Raw genomic sequence first — 5,910 nt, 5'->3', positions numbered from 1 at the left:
TACGGTAATACTCTATAACCCTATTCTGGCGACGGATACAGGTTAGGGGTGTTACACCTTTTATCTGCAATCGGCCCACGTGACACCATATAATTATCCACTGATAGTGTCACAAATGCCCCTAGCATTGTTGTTCTACCAAGGTGGGTCATCCTTGCACAAGCCCCAGCGTTACAAGTTTTTGGCGCCGTTGCCAGGGATTGTCAACTGTTGCCATAGTCATTTTTTTCGAGAAATTATTTATTTTCAATTTGATTTATTTCTAACATTACTAACTTATTCTTTTTAATTTTTGAGATTTTCTTTTCAGGTGTTTATGAGCTTAGATCGAATTATCGATTTACTCCCTGTAGACCCTGAAATTGGGCAAACTTTCAGACAAAAAAGAAGTGAATGAATAGCTCAAAAACAAGTCGAGATGGACCTTGGAAATCAGAATCAAGACCAAGGTAATGAAGCTGATCGTGTACGAAATCCTATTCTCATTGCCAATGATAGGGATCGATGCATCAAACAATATATTATGCCACTTTTTATTGAGTTAAACCCAGGAATTAGAAGGCTTGATATTGAGGCAACCTAGTTTGAATTGAAACCAGTGATGTTTCAAATGCTACAAATGGTGGGCCAATTTAGTGGTATGCCTACAGAAGATCCACATCTCCACCTTCGATTGTTTATAGAGGTCAGTGATTCATTCAAGATAGTTGATGTGACTGAAGACGCACTGAGGTTGAGGTTGTTTCCGTACTCGTTGCGAGATCGAGCACGAGCATGGCTCAATTCATTGCCACCAAGTTCCATATCTACATGGCAAGAACTACCAGAGAGATTTTTGGTTAAGTATTTCCCACTTAGCAAAAACGCTAAGTTGAGGAACGAGATCAGAACTTTCCAACAATTGGATGACGAGTCTTTGTATGAGGCTTAGGAGCGATTCAAGGAGTTACTTCGTAAGTGTTCTCATCATGGGATTCCTCACTGTATCCAGTTGGTGACATTCTATAATAGTCTCAATGCACATACAAGATTGATGGTAGATGCTTCCACGAATGGTCCAATTTTGTCTAAGTCTTATAATGAGTCTTATGAGATCATCGATAGGATTGCGAGTAATAACTATCAATGGCCAACAAATCGAACAAATTCAGGAAGACGTATAGCCAAAGTTCATAAATTTGACTCTCCAACATCGATATCAGCTCAAGTATCCTTTATTTTCTCTATGTTAAAACAGTTAACCGCTAATAGTACTAATAATTTTGCAGCTCAGCCACCAAGTCCATTTGAAGTAGTTTCTTGTGTGTACTGTGGGAAAGGTCATTCTTTTGTGAATTGTCCATCAAATCTCGAGTCAGTGTACTATGCGGGGAACCAATATCAAAATAGGAGGGGACAAGGACCCCAGTCCAACTTTTACAATCCTTCATGGCATAATCATCCTAACTTTTCTTAGAGCAACGAAGGAAATGGACCAAACAACAACTTATTGCAGCAAAGACCCAACCAATCTCAAGGGATTAATCAGCAAGCTCCAAAACCACCTCAAGCTGAGGCATCAAATAGTTTGGAGAACTTGTTGAAAGCGTACATGGCAAAGAATGATGCTTTGATCCAAAGCCAAGCAGCAACACTGAAAAATTTGGAAAACCAAATGGGTTAGTTGGCTATGGAGCTTCGTAATAGACTGCAAGGAACCTTGCCGAGCAATAATGAGATTCCAAGAAATTAGGGTAAAGAACATATCAAGGCAGTGTCTTTGCAAAATGGTAAAATTCTAGAACCCCGATTGATTGAAGTCGAAGATAAGCCCGTTGAGAAGAATCAACCAGCTGTTGAAGTTCCTACACCAAAGCAGTCAGAATCTACAAAGTCTAACAAGGTAAACCCTAACTTAGTGAATAAAAATATTTTAACATCTTCTTTGGATGAAGATTTACCTACTCAAAAAAGTTGTCTGGTTTAACCGGAAGTTCTATCACCTCCATATCTGCAAAGATTGCAGGAACACAAGCAGAAACAAGAGGTGCAATTCAAGAAGTTTTTGGATGGTCTGAAGCAGTTACATATCAATATTCCGTTAGTGGAGGCTTTACAACAAATGCCGAATTAGGTAAAGTTTATAAAGGATATACTGTTCAAGAAGAAATGATTGAGTGAGTACGAGACTATTGCCTTGACAAAGGAGTGCAGTGCATTCCTGTAGAACAAACTGCCATTGAAATTGAAAGACCTAGGAAGCTTTACTATACCTTGTAACATTGGTGAATTTTACTGCGGTAAAGCTTTGTGTGACTTAGAAGCGATTATCAACTTGATGCCTAAGTCTATTTTCAAGATGTTAGGGATAGGTAAAGTAAGACCTACAACTGTGACGCTTCAGCTATCGGATCGATCTTTAGCATATCCCAAAGGAAAGATCGAGGATGTTTTGGCAAGAGTCGATAAATTTATCTTTCCTGCTGATTTCAATATTTTAGATTTTGAAGTAGATAAGGAAGTGCCAATTATCCTTGGGAGACCTTTCTTAGCCACGGGAAGAACGTTAATTGATGTGTAGAAAGGCGAACTCACCAGGCGAGTTCAAGACAACTAGGTAAGTTTTAACATTCTTAAAACTATGAAATTTCCCGATCTGGCAGAGGAGTGTTCAGTTATGGAAGAGATAGAAACCTTGGTTTCTATGGAAAGCAATTTTAAAGAAGATCTATTAGAGAAAGCCTTATATCTTAACCCTTTGGAGGATGAAGAATCTGAAGAAAACATGGCTTTGATGGAAGCCAATCCGAGAAATTTTATTCAATCTACACGATTTGAACCGTTGGAGTTAGAAGTCAGAGAATTTGTGCAACCCAAGTTGTTAATTGAAGAACCACCTAAACTCGAACTAAAGGTACTTCTTTCCCATTTGAAATATGTTTATTTAGGTGACAGTTCTACTTTACCTGTGATTATTTCAGCAGAACTAACGAAAGATCAGGAGGACCAACTAATTGCTGTTTTAAAAAAATTTAAGAAAGCAATTGGTTGGACCATAGTTGACATTTGAGGTATAAGCCCTTCTTTTTGCATGCATAAAATCATTTTAGAAGAAGGTGAAAGAGCTTGAATTGATGGGAAAAGGAGGCTCAATCCTATTATGAAAGAAGTTGTGAGGAAGGAAGTGATCAAATGGTTAGATGTAGGAATCATCTATCTTATTTTAGATAGTTCGTGGGTAACTCCGGTGCAGTGTGTTGCGAAGAAAGGTGGAATCACGATTGTTGAAAATGAGCGCAATGAATTGATTTCAACAAGAACTGTTACTGGTTGGAGAATCTGTATTGATTACAGAAAGTTGAACAAAGCCACTCGAAAGGACCATTTTCTAGATCATATGTTAGTTCCTAAGGTAGTCATGCAATTCCTACATAAACATGTCTTTACACGATTTGGGACACTAAGAGTTATTATTAGTGATGAAGGTTCTCACTTTGTGAACAAATGGCTTAAGTGGTTGCTTGATAAATATGATGTGAAGCACAAGATTGCTACTGCCTATCACCCCCAGTCAAATGGACAAGTTGAAAGAGTGAATCGCGAAATCAAAGGTATCTTTGAAAAGGTAGTACGCCCAAGTAAAAAAGATTGGTCTCGAAGGTTCGATGATGCATTATGGGCCTATCGAACAGTATTTAACACTCCGTTAGGAATGACTCCTTATCTGTTAGTCTTTGGAAAGGCATGTCATTTGCCATTAGAATTGGAGAATAAATCTCACTGGGCTTTGAAGCAGTTAAATTTTGATCTTAAGAAAGCCGGTGAGAGAAGGATGTTACAACTGGATGAGTTGGAAGAGCTGAGGTTGTTTTCCTATGAAAATGCCAAAATGTGTAAAGAAAGATCAAAGAGATGGCATGATAGTCATATGCAACCTCGTGAGTTTAAAGAAGGTCAGAAGGTGCTGTTGTTTAATTCAAGGCTGATGTTATTTCCTAGGAAGCTAAAATCCCGATGGAAAGGACCCTATACCATCTATCGAGTTTATCCTTATGGAGCTATTGAATTATACGATAATTATGGAGGTAAGTTTAAAGTTAATGGTCAACATCTCAAACACTACTGGGATGGTGAAGATGATCGAATTGAATCCTCGCTCATCTGAACAGACCCTTAATTTTTCATGAACTCATTGTGTAAACAAATAAATAATTAGAACTTTTCTTAATTTATTAAATTTAATTAATTCTGTCTAAGGAGATTGGAACTTAAGAAGGACAGCTGTGACCCCTCCAACCTTTCTTGGGAATTAATTTAATGTAATTTGTTACGAAGAAATTTTCTAATTAAAATTTTTAAGTTTCATTTTGTTCAGTTTGAATTTTAAATTTTTATATTAATAAAGAGGGTCAAATTTGGCCCAAGTACTAATCAATATTTTTTTGAGATACAGTTTGAGTTTGAGGCCCAAGGTAGCAAAAAGGAGGAAAAAAAAATTAGGCCTTGCCGTCACACCCATTACTTGCCGCCCAAGCAACTTTAATGTAGTTAAATTTTTGCTACATGTTGCCCTAATTTTTCCCTATATAAATCCCTCTTCATTCTACTAATTTTCATATCCCTCAAAGCAATTTGCTTCCACCCTAAAAATCCCTAAATCTCTTCCTTTTTTCGTCAACCTCAAATCTTGAAAGAAACCCTAGTCCTTTTCTTTCTTTTTGCCAAAATTCCCTATTCTTACCGCAAAGAGATTGTCGCCGCACCATCCTTGCTGTCACAAGATTTTTACTGTAGCAAGTTATATCAACTTTGCCAATTTTTCTTTTCTCTCTTGTGCAGAAACTCTGCCGAATTTTTGGGAAAATACCATGTCTCGCAAAAGAACTAGATCATCAAAGACTACTCCTAAAAACCCGATTGTGGTTGATGAAGTAGTGAAATAACAATTTGATTCAATTTTCAAGCATCAACCTATGATACCGGAAAAATCTTTTAACCTGAAGGGCAATGATGTGATGGTTGTTCTTGTGCCAATTAGAAAGATAATCAATGCTCTCAAATGGGAATGATTCTATGATGCTCGTTCACTTATCGATGATGAACTGGTTTGAGAATTCTATGCTAGTTTGACTATGCAAGATGCTACTGAAGCCACCGTTCGAAAGAAAAATATACCTCTTATTTCTAAGTCCATCAATGATTTGTAATTTACCTAATGTTGAAGAATATGAGTACTACCCTATAATGAACGATATTAATTGGGATTTTCTTCAACAAGTACTTGATGTTGTGAAAAATCCGGGATCCCAATGGATTATAAGAAAGTATGGAAGCCATTCTTGTCAAAGAGAATACTTAAAACCAGTAGCAAAGGTATGGTTTTATTTTGTTCGCTACAGTTTTATGCCTATCTCACACAGTTCCACCATCTCGATGGAATGGATGCTCTTGTTATATGCAATATTGAGAGAAAAATCCATTAATGTTGGGAAGATTATCCTCAAAAAGATTCATGATTGTGCTAAAAAGAAGGCAAGTAGTGCTTATTTCCCATCATTAATCACTTCCCTTTGCTTAAGGGCCCGTGTTAAAACACAAGAAAATCTGAAGGGGCAGTATGTTCAAGGGTGTATTACAAGTCATGATCTTGAAAGGTTGGTGGAAAAAGTGCATGAGTTGAACCAAGGTGAGCAAGAGGAACCAACTGAGCTAGAAACTGAAGAGTCGACAAATAAAACATAAATTGAAGCTAATTCAGTTACAGACACTGAAGAAATAGAATCTGATAAGGAACCAAATAGTCCTCAACCAGTTGAAGGAGCTGAAAACCTTGAACCTAATGTTGGGCCAGAAAAAGAACCAGTCAAGCTAAGTGTTGAACCTGAATATACAACTCCCATGCCGACTTCTGCAAGTACTTCAAGGAAATCA

General features: G+C 37.4%; 1 non-coding gene across 1 annotated transcript; it reads right to left on the bottom strand.

Moving 5' to 3' along the window:
• Window positions 1-868: 868 nt before the first annotated feature.
• On the bottom strand, window positions 869-975 carry LOC121221505 (small nucleolar RNA R71). The gene has a single exon (XR_005918897.1). It is a non-coding gene; the product is annotated as a small nucleolar RNA R71 (small nucleolar RNA).
• Window positions 976-5,910: the final 4,935 nt, after the last annotated feature.

The sequence above is a fragment of the Gossypium hirsutum genome, chromosome D09, assembly GCF_007990345.1.
Source record: "Gossypium hirsutum isolate 1008001.06 chromosome D09, Gossypium_hirsutum_v2.1, whole genome shotgun sequence".
NCBI classification, from domain to species: domain Eukaryota; kingdom Viridiplantae; phylum Streptophyta; class Magnoliopsida; order Malvales; family Malvaceae; genus Gossypium; species Gossypium hirsutum.
The sequence above is the reverse complement of the archived record's forward strand: the minus strand, read 5'-3'. Positions and strand labels throughout refer to the sequence as shown.